Source organism: Filicampus tigris, chromosome 12 (genome assembly GCF_054856515.1).
Source record: "Filicampus tigris isolate MCC_2025a chromosome 12, RoL_Ftig_1.0, whole genome shotgun sequence".
Lineage (NCBI taxonomy): Eukaryota > Metazoa > Chordata > Actinopteri > Syngnathiformes > Syngnathidae > Filicampus > Filicampus tigris.
In genome coordinates, this window is record NC_141228.1 from 10644966 (window position 1) to 10664398 (window position 19433).

General features: G+C 40.2%; 1 protein-coding gene across 1 annotated transcript in view; it reads right to left on the reverse strand.

Moving 5' to 3' along the window:
* Window positions 1–16728, reverse strand: part of negr1 (neuronal growth regulator 1) — a 191306-nt gene extending 174578 nt beyond the window's left edge. The window contains exon 1 of the mRNA XM_086047306.1: window positions 16511–16728. The gene's annotated coding sequence lies outside the window, so the exon portion shown is untranslated. The remainder of the gene's footprint in view (window positions 1–16510) is intronic.
* Window positions 16729–19433: the final 2705 nt, after the last annotated feature.

Here is a 19433-nt window from a genome sequence, read left to right on the forward strand (position 1 = left end):
AAAAATTGAGTGTGCCTGCCTACAAACTTCCTTGCGCCACAGACTATTCACTTGAACATATTTGATGACTAGCATGGAAGCAAATTCAAACAGATGATTCAGTATAACTCATCATTTCGCTATTAGGTCGATGATTGTAGTTGTTGTAATAGTGGGTGAGCTGCAACTCCAGACTACAAGATGCAAGCAGCATGTTTGAAGCTGACAAGTTCCTCGCAGAAGTGAAAAAAAGGCAGACGAAGCTGACATATTTTGCCAATTAATATGATATACGCCGATGTTCAGCCAATGGTGCAAGGTAGTAGGGACACTGGACAGTGACGGTGAGCGTAGGTGAGCTTTATGGGCCAGGTGTGTCCGGGGTTATTGGACAGGCCGTCATGCGCAGAAATCCTGGCCATGAATGGACCGGCTGTGGCCAAACAGCCAATGGCCACCACGCCCCTGCATTCTTGATATTCCCTGTGATGTGGTTTCTGATTGATACTCAATTCGCTTCCGGTCTGGAAGTCATTCTGCAAGGTCCTGGGGGGCTCTATTAGTCTCTCATCAGGCTACCACCCCCAAACCAATGGCCAGAAAAATGAGGCCAACAAAGGCAGCCTCACCCGCTCCACCCTCTCCTACACAACCTCCCACAACTGGCTGCTTGTCGACAGTCACCACCTGCTCCAGACCATCGACCGGGACCGCGGGTGTGGCTGTCATTCTGGGACTTCTACATGGCCACAGATTTCAGATGGTAGATGCCTAGGTTCATGGTGCCATTCTAGAGTGAAAGTCTCATAGGCCTTGAGTGACAAGACAGAAACTACCCTCTTACCTCAGGTTCCACTTGGTGTTTTCAATGTTTTCTTCCTCAAGACAGTCACCAAAACTAAACTGTGCTCTCCTGCTGTGTCTCATTCTCTGCCTCAGTTAACCGATGACCACCAGGCAGTTACAGTCGATGCAGTATTTGACGTCAGAAGGGGTAGTGATGTAGATTTTGATAAAGTTCCAGGTCATAAGGAAAGTTGTCTTTTGTTCCCTCACTCGACCATATTATCATATTTCTCTTTTAGGCATGAAACTCACCACTCATGTCGTCAATGTCACAATTTCAGGATTGGCACAGAAAAACATGTCTTCTATTATTCTGTATTCAAAAATACAGTCAATGCCCCTTGCTCATATGTATTCCAAGGTGCAAAGAAATTCAAAAACCACATTCAAAAACCTTTTAAAAATCAGTCTGTGTCAATCATTTAATTTTAATCTTATCAGTTCGTTGCAAACAACAAATGCGGCAAGAATGGTTTTGCAGACAATGATATTGACACTTGGAATACTGTTTCACTGAATGGTATAACTCAGTGCTTCTCAATTATTATACCCACCCAAACTTTCTGATGTAACTCGAAATAGTATTATTGGTCTAAAAAATGTTACCTTTGAATAATATTGTTAACATTGAAAAAGGAAAGAAATATAGATCAACTTACAGCAAAGAATACATTTATTAACATTGTTTATTCCCAACCTTTTGTTACATCCTTTTCATTGAAAGTTTTTCCATCGTATCGCTCAATGCACTTTATATCTCTTAATATCTCCCGCTGTGCAATGTGTGCTTATGTGCAGTGCAAAAATAAATGAATAAATAAATAAATAACATGAAATTAAAATAAAGAATACACCTGAGAACCAATACTCCCTGCACACACTTTGAGGCCTCCCGGACTGACGGATGAAAATCCACTTCCGTCATTCATCAGTCCATCATTTTAAAAAGGTGTCTCGTCATTCATCAATCGTCAGCAAAAGGGCATTGTCAGTGACGGACTGACGAACCAATCCGTCAGTCTGACAGTATGCCCAACTCTGCCTTTAACAATACAATTTAGAACCTTCACAGCTCACCTGTGTGAAGTTGACCCCTTACCTGACAGAAAACGCTGATTCATTGGTTCCAGTTAAATTGAGTGTATTTTACAATACCAATACAAGCAAATCACTTTGGCCCACGGTGTTGTAATGTGTTGCTTTTTAGTGACCATCGGTTTTCACTACTTTACAAAATGCATTGTGAGATAGATTTAAGACACCATAAAAGGCAATAAATATTGTCGCTACTCATTTAACAGCACAGCAAAATGGCTCCTCCAAAAACTGGCTCAAATCAAACCAGCAGTGTAACATGTGCTCCTAAGTGCAGTGATGTAATGGAGGTCTGTATATATGAAAACCTTAAATATGAAATCCTTTTATTTCGCTCTTGTTTATTTTGTATTCCATGTCCATAATGCTTTCTGTTTAGGTATTTTGTTCTATCGAATGTTTGTTTTGTTGCTTTGCCTGTCCCCAGTGGGCAGGACTAGTCCAATTCAACTGGGCCGACAGACTTATTTGTTTACTACTTCAAAGCTACTCACTACCCAAGCAGCCATGCACTTTCGAAATTGGCACTGTATTTCTGGTCCTCTACACGTTATAGACCCATTGCTGCTGTCTTTTGTAGTTGTGTAACTTCTAATTCCATGTTATGTATTTCTTGTCACCTGCCACCTGACTACAAATGGAAACAAGCGCAAATGCTAACTCCGGCAAATACATATATTTATATTTTCAAAAACACACTGATATTCATTAGATGGGTAAAGTTACTTTAAACATGAAATTAAAATACCCAAAAAATCCAATGATAGAGCAGAGAAGTGACTGGAGACAAAGGAAGGCTGATGGAGATCAATAAAAAGTCAAGGTATGATGATGGATCTCCTAAAAAGTGGAACACTTCACTGCTGACTCTCCTGACTGTGAGAGAGGCTGACATGTGAAATCAAACACTCCATTTGTATCCCGTGCAGCCGCTGAACACAAGCTTTGCCCCTCTCACCTTTTTCGAAATCAGCAGATGCTTGTTATGATTAATATCACATGTGACCACAATTTACTTAGTTTTCCGGCAAAATGAAAAATTGCAGCTGTTACTGGTCTGCAGTGTGTGTGCCTGTGTGTGCTGTCACAAGCTTTCATCATGGGTTATGTATTCGGGGCAGTGCCGACCGATGCTGTCGTGTAAAACCGCGAGTAGGTATAATTTATCCTCGCTGTGTGATCCAAAGCGTTGCTATTTTTTCCACTCTGCTGTGATTTGACAGCCAACTGGGTAGAGGCAATGTGAGGCACAAATGGGTACCAGAACAGACTCATGTACAATTTGAGCTACCCGTTTCACTTACATTTCGAAAAACAAAACCGCACATACTTGATAAAGTTTATGCATTGGGACTTCTACCCTTGAATACACAGTGAATCATTCAATTCGGAATTCACCGAAACCTTCTGGCAAAATACTTCGCAAAAGTTGAAAACACATTGAATCAGAGACCTCAGTTCATGTTTAATAAAATGATTATGTTATGTTATGGTTGTTTACGTGATGTATCAGTTGCTCTGCAGTTGCTATGGTCCTTTTATGCTTTGTCCTTTATGATGTCATATAGGCCTTAAGTCTTACATTTTTAAACTTTGAGTTAGACAGTGACACGTTGTCAGTACGTCAAACCTTCTTTGAGTGAGGAGGCAAACTCTATTCCAGTAAAAGATCTCTGTTGTTACTTTGCGTTTTTTCTTGAAACTTTTTACTCTTCAACGTCCGTGTCATATCTGCGAATGGGTCCAAATCCCGATCCTCACATGACAGATTAAACTTTGTGTATTGTTTTTGCTTTGTGTGAGTGTGTGTGTGTGTATGACCACCTGCAATGAGGTGCATTAAGAGAATGTCTAGTTAGGAGACTGGAATGAGCTATTTCGAAATTCTAAATTATTACCAATGGAAACATGCATCCATTCATCCCTTTACTACCGCATACCCTCCACAGGTTAAAAAGAAATCCTCGCTGTCCTAGCTAACTGTTGAAAGACTGACTACACCCCCAACTGGCCGTCAGACAATCATAAGGCACACATAGAGACATTAACATTTCAGTGTTGGTCGTAGTCAATCTTGTGCACCAATTACAGCACCAGTGACCTCAATGGAAACAAATCAAAGCTCGACCAGGATTACACAAAAAAATGCACAACTAGTTTCCGCAGAAATGTATACAGGTGTTGTGTATGGCCAGAGAGGAACCTGTTACATTTTGGTAAGTTTGTGAATCAAGCAATTTACTTTTTCTAGCAGCTGGCACTGTGGTTAAAAAAGTCAATCAACCAATACTTTGTTAGGAAACACATATGTTCCGTAGCACAACAACAATACATACAAATGTCACCAGTTATCCAGAATGCTCATGGCTCCACATATCCATAAAGAGCCTGACTGAGGTTAATGACTATTTTTGGAATCATTCACTCGCTCATTCATTCCCTATACTTGATTGGTATATTAGATTGTTTCAGGTCAGAACATTTTGAGTAAAATCCATGAATGCGAAGTGCACGGGAAATCGAATGAGACAGAAATTGTACATTAATCTACATTAAATAACAGGGCGAGATAAATCACATTTAATGAATAGATGTCTTGGGGGCATGAAATATAATAGCAGGTTTCAGTAAGCCTTGGTGAATTAAATGTGGGAGACATTTGTCATGTTAAATGACAAAATACAAAAGTGGTAAGTGGATTTTGCTTTATCTCCATTGTTCCTCATAAGTGCTACCTTGTAGTGTTGAAACGATGCATTCGTTGTCTCTACTGATGGCGAAAGTTTGGTCAGGCAGAAGATGGAGTATGCGACTCCTCTCCTCCCTGTCTCAGAGTGACACAGCCTCTCCCTCCAAACCTTCACATTCTCCTAATGAGGTGATAAAGTGAAGGAATGAAGCATGAAAGGAGTCATGCTGCCAAGGCCAGTGTGTTCCCCTGACACCACTCGCCACCCCGCTACCTTCTCGTTTCTCCGTATTTTCCGGGTAAGAACAGTAGAGAAAGAACTCTCCTGAGAATGAGGCAATTTCAGCCATGTTTCTGCAACACATTTATCAGTCATGGGTAGCATGCGCGCAACCCAGGTGCTTGATACGATTAGCCTGAGGAACAGGAGTGAGGGAAGATTTGCGAAATCATTACCTCCATCCTACACTTCCGTCATTGTTAACTCCGTTTGCTGCTGCAATTGACATATCTTTGAGCTTTACAATCCACACAAAAAAATCTATTGCTCACCCAACCTCATGAGTTCAGACAATGAAGAAAATGAAATATGAAACAAAAGTGCCCCTTTTATTTAAACTGTCCAACCAAGTAAATGTTTCAGATTTGCAAGACTCTTTGTCATGAAAAGAAATGAAGAGAAGCCCTTTTAAACAGAAGAATGAGTAATCACGCAGGACAATACCAGTAGAGTGGGAGAAAAGCTGATTTATTGGGAGAAATTAAATTCAGATGGTTTATTTAAGGAAACGTGCTATGTCAATATGGCTTCTTCTCTTGTTTTTCTGATTGGCTGTACAGTACAATGGGTCGGTTAATCTCATATGACATATCCAAAAGAGAGAGTGTCATGGTTCGGCAGTCAGTCAGCTGAGTTGTGGGCGTAGCCTTCGGCGCCGCACCTGTTCTGCAATCAAATACTTTAAAAGACAGCGGCGCAGAAGACCTGAGGGCTGGCTAGTGAGCTTTTCTTATTGGGGAAGCATATTGATGGCTGTTGTGTGGCGTGAGGGAGTCGGTGGAGCATGTGTTGGTACATTGTCCTCTATATGCGGCGGAGAGGGAGGTGATGGCTGGTGCGTTCAGTGGGTTGGATGTTGGGGGGTTGACTTTGACTTTGAGTTTTTAAGAAGTACTGGATTGTACGATAAAATTTGATGGGGACTAATGTTGGTCTTATGTACGTGTGGGACTCATGACCTGTGGAGGGCAGCAATACACTTACTGTGCCTAGTCTGCCGGAAAGAAAGAAAAAAAACCTGTTGTCAGATTATTCTACCTTGCTTGCTCTCCTTGCTCCAAGTGTTGTTTTTTTTTGTTTTTTTTTAGTAAGATAACTTTGATTCTCTGGTTCGCTTGTTTTTTCCGAGTTTAGAGTTTTTTTTTTTTTTTTTTTCGTACGGCGTGCTTTGTTGTTTCTTTTCAATTGGAGTTTTCCTGATCCCGTGGTGGCAGGTAAATGTGCGTTAATCATTTCCTTGCCTTGTTTTGCAAGCGTTTTCTGCTATCCCGTTTTTCCTGGTGTGTTGCCAATGACTTTTGTTGAACTTTGGATGGTAGTAACAATTTATTAATACATTTTTGTTTGACAACTTCTCTCTGTCTATATTTGTGGGATCCACCCTTTTCCGTTTCCAACGGCACCGCAAAAGAGATACTATTTCAAAGTAAATGTGGCCTTCATATTTAAGATAAAGAAAATGACTCTAGATCTTATTAGCAGAAACTCAGAATGAAATAATTTACAAAGACAAAATTTTGATGCAGCTAAATGTAGCACCACTGGCGAACTAGGGGTGAAGCCACCATTTTCCTCACTCAGCCTGTGCAGGAATACTTTTCCTCTTTGCCCCTTTTCCACTGCATTTTGGGGACTGCCAATCCATTGGCAAATCCAAGTAGCTACCAGGGTGCCAGGCTTGCAGAGTAAACACCATATGAGTGACAGAATGGTCATGCTAACGATAGTTCACTGTTGCTGTGGACAAGGCAATATTAAACTGACTAGCCTTCATTTTGGTGCCGTCTGCCCTCAGTTTCCTCCTCCTTATGCCTTGCTACCACATGTTGAGAAGTAAATATTGGAGATCTCCTCCACTGACAATAATGAGAGCATCCAATGCAAGTATGACATACTCACACATACCCAAACTGAACATACATGCAAATCACTTTAGTTTGACCAATTCCAGTTACACAGGGACAATAATGATGATCTTTGAAACACAAAGCATGCAGTTTGAGACCCCAAACAACCAAACTTACTGCAAGAAACAAATTGTTGTGTAAATGGCCCCTGTGTCATTTGAAAAAAGAAAAAGGTCTGAGCGCCTGCTGTTGATTAGTCTGCTTTGAGGAAATAATGTTTTCATGCTAACAGTCTAAATCTGTCTGTCCCAACGCTGGCAAGTTGTCCATTTTACATGCCAATGAACAGATTGTTGGCTTGACTCTAAACTAAGACAGAAGATCAGACTTGTGTTTTACCACAAGGGAGCAAAAAAAAAGGAGTGCTTTTTTTTTCAACCAAATCCTCAAATTAACTTAGACTGACCGAGAGTACTGATGTATCTGAAACATGAATGTCTGTATCTTTCCATCACTCAACCACTTTTTGGCACGCTTCCATCCATGAACTAACAACAGTGGTATGGTATGGTTTATGGTACATGTTATGTATTTGCTCTAGACAGTTATACAATCCAGGGGGACTACCTTTTGTTATTATAGGACACCACCTATTGTTTTGCCTTCGCGGAGTGATATTGAAATTGTGTTGTGGCACCTGTTTAGTAAAGAGAGCACAGCAAACTATGAACTGGTGTTTTGCCATCTTTATAAAGGTTATGTAAGTGATAAGCATAACAAAACTGGCGACGAGAATCAAAGACGGACATGTGCTAAGGACCGAACCGAACTAGTGAGACGTTCTAAAAATTTGTGGTTTTTGCTTTTTGGACGGAGTTTGCTCATCTGGCTGAAAGCTAACCGGAGGTGGGTACGATCGTTAACAAGATCAAGGTAAAGAATAACACCAACATGTCTGGAAAATTGGGCCACATGGACACCTTTGATAGCACCGTTGAGGACTGGACAACTTATGTGGAACGAGTTGAACAGTATTGCCTCGCTAATGAGATCGACGACGAGAGAAGGGTCGCCATACTGATCAGTGTTATGTGTGCGAAGACGTACAACCTACTCCGCAGCCTCATAAACCGGCTGACAAAACCTTTGACGAGATAACGGCAATACTTAAAAATCACTTAAACCCAGCACCGTTAGTGATTGCCGAGCTTCGGAGACACACGGAGCACTGTCAGTTTGGAAGAGGGACTATCTGACGTGCTCCGTGACCGTTTTGTCTGTGGATTGTACAACGAGCACACACAGAAACACCTTTTAACGGAGGACAAGCTTACCCTGAATCGAGCACTGGAAATAGCCATATCAGCGGAAATAGCAGCAAAGGATGCAACTGAGTTACATGGTATAAATTCAGCAATATGCTCTGTGTTTAAAATGCATACCAAGCAGCGCGATGCCAAATTGAAGCCCCGTTTTAGAGGCGGCAAGGAGTCACATGACCCTGATGAGTGTTGGTTTAAGGAAAAAGACTGCCGTAAATGCAATAAAAGAGGACACATACAGAAAATATGTAAATTAAAACACAGTCATGCTGATGTAAAGACAAGTGGACAAAGAGTATGTAATGTGGAACAAACTGACTCAAGTTCATATGAAGAGGAATTTTCTTGCCTAGATTTATATGCTACAGAGGATAATGCAGATGTGATTTGGCTGACACTTGGAGTCAATGGCGTGCCATTAAAAATGGAATTGGACATAGGTTCAGCTCTCTCCATCACATCCTTTAAAGACTACAAGAAACATTTCATAGAAATGAAGAGTCACGTACTGGTGTGAAACTGAAGACATACAGTGGTCAAAAAGTCTCACCATTGAGAAAACTCAAGGTGAAAGTCAAATATGAAAAACAAACCTGTAACCTTGAGCTATTTGTACTAAAATATGGACCTGTTCCTCTATTTGGACGACGATGGCTAGGACAAATCAAACTGAACTGGCATGAGATCCAATGTATGAAGATTGCCTCCAAGCAGCATGCAGATGCACAATTGGCACACATACTCGTCAAACATCTTAACGTGTTCAGTGAAGGCATAGGAACAATGAAAAACATAAAAGCACGTATTGAACTGCAAAAAGATGCAAAACCAAAGTTTCACAAAGCTCGCCCTGTTCCATACGCTTTATGTCCTAAGGTGGAAGCTGAGTTACAACACCTCGTGGATCAAGGGATATTAACCAAAGTAGAGTGGTCTGAATGGGCAACACCAATTCTTCCTGTTTCAAAAAAGTCAACAGACAAGGTGCGTATTTGTGGTGACTTTAAAGTGACAGTGAATCCAGTGATACATGCAGACCAATATCTGCTCCCTCGCATCGATGACATCTTTGCATCTTTGGCAAATGGTGAGCACTTCACAAAGATTGATTTGGCGCAAGCGTATCTGCAGATGGAGATGGAGGAAAATTCACGCAAATATCTCACCATCAACAGTTTCAATGGGAATAAAATTGGAAGAACACAACACAAACCAACGGAAAGAGGATTCAAAGTTATTTGGGCACCTTGTTTATGGATCAGCAACAAGTAAGCCTTATGGCATGTTTCACTTGCCATTTCCATCCCATTAAACTCAACTCTACCGAAAAGATGGCTTAACCTGCAAAAATAGGGTGCCCGCAGGGCGTCTTCAGGCTGTGTTTAAATAGAGAACAAATAAGCTTCAAATGGAAGATGACATTCAGACCATGATGCAAGTGAACAGACCAAGCGGCGGGCCCTGGAGCGGGACGGCCCCAGAACTCAATTGATATTCCTGCTTGAGCAGTGCCTCCGATGACCAGACCTCATAAATAATATGATAATGCCGTATTTCCAGTGATGCTGAAATTAGCTGTATGGCAGGGGGAAACAAAGCACTGAGCTATGAGTTTGACCAAAGTGAGCAGAGGGGATCAGGTACACCCGGCGGACGGTCAGAATATATATTCTCGCTACTAGTCAAAAGTCTGCCGAGCTGGGGAGTGTTGACTCTTTGAATTAAACTGTGTCAAGCATGACAAGCTCAACATTGGCGTTATATGACTAAAGTGCTAAGGTGGCTAAAGTGGAACTGTGATATGTCTGATATACACAAGGTATATGATCATATGGTAAGAAACTACTTAGGTCTGATTGTATTTTAAAGAAATGCAGCTTTGCTAGGTTGAGCATCTGTTCTGGGACGCTGAATGATCAAGCACCAATTTTGAGACAATTATTCTCATAGCACGTAATAGAAAAAGAAATAATGTGTTTCAGGGCCAAAATGTCACCCATGTGGAACCATTATTATCCATATGAAAAATGACCATCACTGTGTGACATTATTATGGGCTAATGCAATATATTCAATAAAATACTGACTTTTGACCATTAATAAAAGACCCAGTGTATGGATACATTTACGTTATGGGTGCTCAGGTGGCTTGCTTCCCATTGGCTTCCACATAATGTAAACCCTGCTGATGCCTTATGTAGCACCATAGATGATGACAGGCCATATTTTTAAGTTATTGTCACAGCAGTTGGCAAAAAGCAAGACACACTCAGCGTTAATCCTAGATGCTCGCTATACCGAGCTCTCATCAAAATACACAGGAGTTAGCGATATATTATCTCTCGTGATGTCAGGTTTTGTGCTTTGTTGTGCTTTTGTTTGCTTCGTTGCTTTGTTCCTGAAAGTTTTAGTCGAATTTTGAATTTTACACCAGAGGTTATAAAAATCTATAAAAATGAATGTAGTGTTTCAACCTCCATGGTATTGTATCCTTTCAAGTTCCCAGTAAATAATGATTAGGCTGGAATGAATGTTACTACATTTTCTAAGCTAGTTGTTTTATCATTCCACATATTTGTCTTTTCCACTCATCCCTCTCACTTGTCCGCATTTGTGGCGTGTGCCAAATGAGTGATTATTAAATCAAGCCTTTACAACTTTGAGCAGATAGTGAAAAAAAAATCACACAGTTATAAATAATATTTCCAGTCATAAATTAAAATCATAAACTGTAATTTATAACAGTGAAGTGTAGCAATTTTGTTCTCCATTGGAATGAATATATTGAGCCCTCTATTCCATGACATTAGATGGCACAATTTACATATTGGTGCTTCGAGAAAAGTAATCAGTAATAGTCAGATTCAGATGCATCCATCATCATCATCACCTTCAACAACAACTACTGCGGGATTATAGCTGAGGCAGCACAATGTGGTATGTTGTTCCGCTCCTCTTGTGACCAATATAATGTTACATAAATCTAAACACAGAGTGGAGCATAAAATACTCATGACTAACTAGATGCATCTGGGTTGAACACTGGTGGGTTGGAAGCTCACTGGTTGAAGGGACCCGTTTAAACCAGTCGCAAAACCAGGCAGGAAAAACACACGTTTCTTTAATAAGAACAATCAATTCCTCGGTTATGGTTGTATATTTGTGAAGCTATAAAAAGGAATTGAAACATAAAAGAGAAAAAAACAAACTAATTTTTCTTGAGAGAGCCTCCTAATTTCAATATTCAATAGAATCACTAATTGTTTATTTGTAAGCAGGTACACTTATTTCATTTAATGAAATCTACAATGGTTGTGTTGCCAATGTTATGCAGTATGGGGAGCAGAGTGTGCGTGAGTTGGGCTACTCTTGAATTGATTTCTACCTGTGGTGAGTGTAACTCAAAAGTGCCCCATTAATTTATTCAGAGACTTCACCAAAAGAGAAAGTGTCAGGGACAATTTTATCTTTCTGCCAGTAAAATGCCATGCAATTCATGCCTGACTCTATGTTGATGTACTAGAAATAAATGATCAGCAGTACTAACTTTGTTCCTTCCTTCCTACATAATCGGTGTATATGTATCCATTAAACATATTTCAACCATTCTTAAGCAGAATTATCATAAATAGAGGCTGCCATGGGTGTTGATCACAACCACCAAGCTTTTAAAGCCACATTCATTCACACTCTTTTCATAGATTAATCAGGCATGTCCACATTAAGCGAAACAGCGCGGCAAGAAAAGCACTAAGAGCACTGTTAGTGCTTAATCTTTAATTAGGCTTAATCAACATATACAAGCTGCCGATGTAAGTAATGTCAGATGTAGCCATGACTTTTTCGTAGCTTTTGATGCTGTAAAAAATTAGTTAATATATTCAAGCAGCATGGTGATGGGATGGGTATCAGTGGGTCTTGTTCAACACACTGAATAGTAAGGAAAAATATGCATTTTTAAAACCTGTATAATTGCATAACCATTGCATTGATCCGCTATACGCACATCTCCGGCCCTCACTGTTTGTTGAAAGGCATCTATGGAGATGGAGATGGAGGAAAATTCACGCAAATATCTCACCATCAACAGTTTCAATGGGAATGAAATTGGAAGAACACAACACAAACCAACGGAAAGAGGATTCAAAGTTATTTGGGCACCTTGTTTATGGATCAGCAACAAGTAAGCCTTATGGCATGTTTCACTTGCCATTTCCATCCCATTAAACTCAACTCTACCGAAAAGATGGCTTAACCTGCAAAAATAGGGTGCACCACTGTCAGCTAAGGCTTCATTTACGCTGGATTCGAATGTGTATTATCGGTTCTAATCCAAAGTCTAATTAAATCATATTCTTTTCATATAATGCCATGACATCAATGCAAATTGGGATTGGGAGCATACACACACAAAAAAAAAGAATAGCTTAACCTAAACCAATGTAGTGTAGTCTAAAACACAAACAACGAGGGCCTTCCCAAAATAGCAGCGTGGTTGTTTGAAAAATGAGAAGTTTGTGTTACTGAGTTTATGTATTTATGCACTGCAGGTGTGGGTTGAAGCCGATGGCTAAACAACAACGTTCGATTCTCAAGCAGAATGCGTGCCAACATTTTCGTGGCAGATATTGCTCAAACGCTCATCCAAACCACCTCAGGACATGCACACCTAATGACATTCAGACAATGCTGCCACACCACTTGGATGTATGCAATCAATAGTTGGCAGTTTCTCAAAGATTTCAGCATACCTAATGACTATTTACATTTACATTTTTGTTTTTCACAAGAAAGTTGCCTAAAGTGGTCATTTTATGCACGTTGTTTTTTATGTTAAAATGCCTTATTATTATGTATAACACATGTTTGATCCCATGGACAAGGGAAAGATGTCAGTCTACAATCCAAGAAGTCTTAAACAAGCACTTCACTTCTGCTAGAGTTTACCATCTCCCCACAATAGAACACACAAAATAGCAGAATTGTCACTTCACAGCAAGAAAGCTTTATGTTAAAACACTCTGTATAGCAAAAAAATAACTATGTCTTGTAAATCTTTACAACACTGCCAAATGTATAAGTATATCAAATGATGCTTCAAAATCCTGAAAAAACAAGCTCCACTCTCAAATGCGGTGGGCGTGTCTGTTCTGCTACTTTTAAGTCAAATCAATCAAATACCACTACGGTACATAGCAGTTTAATCTGCACTATGAGACAATGATAGCTTACATGATGTAAAATCACGCTATGAGGCTCAACTTAAACATTTCATAGTTACTGTGATGGGTGTGTGTCTATGAAAGCATCTCTGTGGCCTTCTGACAATAAATCGCAGTGTAACCCAGATGAAAAAAAAAAAGATAAAACTAATCATGGAATCAATAAAGTTCCACAGCAAGTGTGTAAACGCAAAAGGGGGGGGGGGGGCTGTGGGGTGGCAAGACAACTCAGCCGAGTCCACCTAATTTCCGACAAAAGGAGCTGAATCACCATGTTTTTTGTACAGGTTTTTTCTGTGTCTCTGAGATGCTCATGATTAGGTCAGACACAAACATCCTAAAAGTTAGTAATGATTAACTACTATCACAAGTTGTTGCAGTGTGTGTAGATTCATTAAATGCACCGGGGTAGTCAGCTTGTTGTTTTATTTGTGGACTCACTCATGGCTCTAAGACCTTTGAGAAAGTGTTTAGGAAGTTGATGTAACACAAGCGTTTGCATCTTACGTTTGCTAGTTGGTGGCCACTTGTGACAGAGAACTTTGATGGTTGTGTATTGTAATGTATTAAATTAGTGATTGAACAATTGTGGATAATTTCATTCTCATGCACAACTTTGATGTATGGGCAAACAAATGGTGTGCACTGTGCACCTTCCCTCGAAAGTGCAATGACCGGTGTCGTTAAGACAAATATCTTTTCTCAGTCTGTTCTTGTCAATAACCTGCAATGCCTGTTTTATGGGAATGTCTTTGTTTCTTAACCCCTGCCTAAAAGAAAATTAAATCATGATTTTTTTTTTATCCCTGTCCACTGTTTTGACCACCTTATTGTTTCTAGGGAAGGAGCTCTTGATTTGCTTTCCTAACAGTATAGAGCCACAGCTACTTTGTGGCCACAAATGTGTATTTCATCCATAACTTATACCAATTTCGCGTCCACAAATGAGTATTTCTGGGCCACAAATTATTGACCGTGATTTTGTATGCACATTATACCTACATGGCTGCCACAATGAATTGTTTTTCCCCATTCATGTCTGCTGCTCGTGGGCACATTTCCCGTGCTGTGTAATAAGTCAGCAAACCGGCACAGCAGGAACATTCTAGTCACGCAAGTAATTTTAGCTATGTAAGAATAATAATGTATATAATGATTCATGTGTTATGATGCCTTTGTCTCACATTTGTATTACGAAGGGTAGAAGTTGATGATTAGCCTTGTCAGCTAATTCTGAAGGATATAGGTTTGATGATTAGCCTTGTTAGCTTTGTAGGTTTAGCTTTAGCTTTGTTCTAATCTTGGCCGAGCTTGCTTGGTGTGCTTTGCTTTCACACATGTATGATAATGACACACACACTAGCTAACAAGGCTAATCATCAACCTCTATCCTTCATAATACAAATATGAGACATAGACATCATAACACATGAATCATTATATACGTTATTATTCTTACAAGCTATACAATGTACTATGCAGAGTACAATTAGTTATATAGTCAAGTATGTTGTAGTCTACAACATACTTGACTATATAACTAATTGTTATATATGCTACTCTACAACTTGTAGAGTATTTCTAACTATTCTTCCCCCGTGTACTTTGAGCACCTGCCTCTTTCTAAGCTTTCTGCACGCCTCTGCCATAAAGCAATTACAAATCCCAATAAATCCCCTTTGGCAAAATCCTTTCAGAAGTCATACGTTTAACGTATTTAACGTCACCTCTTTCTGTCAGTGTAGAAGGAAACCTAATGGTTGGCAAAGTAGTGATTGTGCTCCTGTGAGAATTTTGTGTGGCTGTGGAGCATGACAAGGCTTTGCTGTGCTGAATTCATTCTACATTGGTCACATTGCCGAGCGCTCTGCTCTCAATCCAGGTCAGTACGGGGTGCACTTGACTTGAACGGACTGCAACATCCTCACTGGAGGGAGACTGAAGCAAAGCCTTGTAAAACCGCAGAAAAAGTGGTATGGCAGAGCACACAAAGAAAAAGATGTGTGACTGACAAGCCTCAAGAGGCGGGAGGACATTGCCCTGAAACAGATTTGCACCCTCTGCATGAGAGGCCCCTTTCAAAGATACAGCAAGTCTTGCCATGCTTACACACATGGACACGCATACACTCTGTATTAGAGTCAATGGGCAATTTTTCATGATTTGTAATGTGTATTGCAATATGTAATACAGAGCAGTGATGGAAGCATGGGGATTAGTGGCTATCAAGTCTGTGTAAATGGATGTCATTACTGTATCTGCCTTTGGATTGGCTGGTTGGGATTGACCCTTTTTTGTGGGTACGGCCGCGACCCTCCACCCTTGACCTGGGTATCCTTCCGGCCGCGACCTACCAGCCATATTCATAAACATTGTCGGCCCCCGCCCGTTCCGACCCCCGACTCCCAAAAAATATAAAAATAGCGTCCGTGATTGACGTCGCCGTGGGAGGGATGCTAACGGCAGAGGCTTTTTAAAGATCATTAGCTGGCTAATTTACTATTCGAACCCGCTGTGGACACGCTTCAAATGCGCCAGTAGTACTTACTCAACTGCGTGTGCTTACTTGCATTGCGAGCCCCGGGGTTGGATTTGTCGTATTGTATGTATAATTATTTGAGTCAAACAGACGGCCAGAGGTCGCAGCCAAAAATGGGCGTATGGTCCGACCGGTCCGGCCCAGGGACGGACTGCCCAGCTCTGCAGAATGCTAACACCAACTGCTGGCCCAGCATGCATTTGACAGTATTTTCAGTCATTTTGCATATCTGTATGAATGCAGATGGTTTTGTTTGTTCGTCTCAAACGCAGAAAATGACTTGATGATTTTTACTAGGTATCCTAAATGTCAGCATATCACAACAATTGCCATGCTAGTTGTCTACAAAGTAGACAACGATGGAACTTTATAACTTCTGCCTGGCAACCACAGTCACAACAGTAATGAGATAGGACCAGAAAATCTGATCTGTGTTGTTTTCGTGTAATAGATAAATTCTAGATTGATTTTAGGTTTCCGAAGGAAAGTAAAGGATGAATCATAGTTCAAAGTAAAGTAGGCTATTAGTTAGTTTATTGTAATTTTTCAGCATGTAGCCTACCAAAGAGTAAGGCTTGTCATCATTTAGTTCAAATAAAAAAAATGAACTCAAAAATACACAGGTGGTCTTCAAAGCTCTTGTCAAGCCATTTTAACCTCACCGTCTCTGCAAATGATGCTAAAGCCTCACCTTTGTATGTGGCGCTCTGTGCCACTCCAGGTCTCCAGGTATTTATATTTTCCTCCTGTGGGCTGACGAAGTAGCACCGTGACACGGCAGATGGAAAGAACGGTGGGAGGCTTTGGAGGGGATGCAGGGAAATCTTCCAGCACTTTAGCAATTCTCTTGTATTTAAAATGGAAAAATGACCACAATAATAGTGCAATATCCTCCAAATATTAACCACTGGTGAAAGAGACTTCAGTGAAGGACATTTAATAGCTTATGACATGTACTGTACACTACATGACATAAGCTGATTTTCTCTCCCCCTCGTGGTGAGGAGGAGATTGGGTAGCTGCAGATTTGTGCAGAATCAAGGTCATGCAAGTAACGACCAGTGGAATAAGCTTTTTATTGTGAGGCCCTGGGCAAAAGTGTGTAATAATTTAACCTTAAAATAACAGTTTCAGAATCGTTTCGATAGTACACTGCCTTGTAATAAGGAGAATCGAACCTCATTATCACAGTGACCTCTCCTACTTTTAGGGTCTGTGATAAAAGTGAACCAGCCACACTCTCATGTTGTGCTAGCAATAGAAACTGTTCTAACACTACAGTTAATAGTTATGTGCAGTACTTGACAATGACGAGATGACACTGATAGGTCTCATTACAAACACTTGGTTTTGCACCGTGCATAAAAAAAAAAAAAAAAGGTTAGAGCACAAATCTCTGTGAAGGCCAAACAATCATCAGCAGGTGTGTATTAAAACTCTTGGATAAGGCTAAATTGTTCCACTCCAACTCTGGTGAAGCTCTATCAGATAGCGCTCAATAGACGTGAAACTAATGCAAGAGGAGATTCGATGGCAAAAAGTGAAAATAAATTGTGTTTGCATCAATTTGGGCAAAATGGTACATATGAGCTTGTTGTTTTTTAACACTTCAACAATAGAATGTGCTCTGAACTTGTGGGGTTAAGGTCAGAGGATGTCATTCATTTTTGTACATGAAGCCCTTTGAGCCTCTTGTGATAAAGGGCTAGATATAAATACATTTGATTTGACTTGAATGCCATAAAAATTAACATTGTCTACTGCCACACAGTTATATTAATTGAATTAATGTGACAATATTTCATTGTGTGTTATTCTTTAAATCTATACATCAAGAATTACATTGTAAAGTGCTGCCCACGGTGAAAGCCTGCTTCACTCTTTTGTTTTTTTTCCCCTCTCTTTTATTCTATTTGGCCCACAAGCAGTTCTTCATGCATCACAGTGAAACTCTAAAGTGGTCTGAAATAATCACATTTGTCTGCTCCCTCCAAGATGTTCCCTGTATGAAATCGGTTCACATCTTAAAGGTTGCACAGAAGTTCCCAGGTTGCGTCATAATGGAAAAGAATCACATCAAAGCCAGGAACTCTTTAAAATTAGCCTCTATGGATTGTTTGAGAATATATATTTGGAAAGAAGAAAGTGATAGGGGACATGAGACAAAAAGACAAAAAACTATGGAACTCAGACTTTGAATAGATGCGAATTTGCACAGTCTGAAAAGAAATGGTCAAATGATTTTTGACCTCAGTTTCACCATCTCTTGAAGGGAAGGAAGGGAATTGAACAGCAGTGCAAAGGTTAAGACAACACAAGCTGCTCCTGGCTTTAAATGTGCGTATTTTCGAAGCAACCGGCAAGCCCTAAATGGAATTCTTCTTTCATCTTAAGCTTTTTATCTTTGCACTGCCTCGTGAATTAATATTTTAACATATTGTGATGTCTCTTTTTATCAAGCAGCCTCTACGAAGGTCAGCTCTTCAAGAAAACACTTTTTAAATTTATGCGCAAGTTTTACACAATGGAATTAAAATTTTCTCTATTTGAGAGAAAATAAATTTGAACAAAATCTATTAGAAGCCCCAATACATGCATATAATCTATCTAATCTATTCATAATTCCTTCAGCCTTATTTTACCTTAGCAGCCACAAAGACATGCTCATTAAAGAATAACACTTCAATATGGCTCTAATTAGACATACTGTATGAGACACGCTGCTCACAGAGGTTTCACAGCTCGTGGGCTAGCCTTTGAACTGTTGTTTTATGCACAATATTTCATGTGTGACTGAGAAACCTGTTTCAAAATGAGTAATAATTGCTTGTGCTGTCATAAGAATTTTGCAGGAAGTGTACAATTAGCAATGTACAGAAGAACAGAGTTTATTGCAACACGTCAGCCATCTTAGTCAACTACGCCACTGTGGGGTTTGCACCTACAGTGCTCAGCATATAGAGTATGAGTACAACCCCCTTGAAAATGTATTCAGTATCTCAATGAGCAAAAGAACAATTTCTAAAATTTTGACAAAATTTGTTGTACAATATGTGTTTTAACTCATGACATGAAAGTAAGGTTGATAATATAATGTCCAATTATTTGTGCAACATGGTCTTTAGAAAATTTACGAAAAATATTTTTTGGGTGTGTACAAATGAACAAATCTTGTTTGCATTCAATGGCCCACTTTCCTGGGAGTAGAGGTGGGCGATATATATCGTTATCGATACCATCGTCAATCTTGCTTTCACGATGTGTAATTTTACATTATGGTGTATTGATACTGCCTCTAAAAGCATAACGACGCAAGTCAGTCGACGGCCGCAAAGCATGAGGAAATGTTGAAAATCAGTGTGCATTGACGTCAGAGTAGGAGGCAGTGATAATCATTCGCCGAATCAGCGGGCAGGACCCGGTCACGTGACTCTGTCCGCACTGCAGCGGAGCTGTTTTAAACAGAGTGTCGAGCATGGATCCGATTCATAGCGAGGCGCGGGTCCACGTCGTCTGTAGTCTATAAATGGTTTGGGGTTGACAGGACTGACGTCGGTGGGAATAACATTGTTAGATGTGCCAAAACGGTCACCGTGAAGAGCAATTCTGTTGCA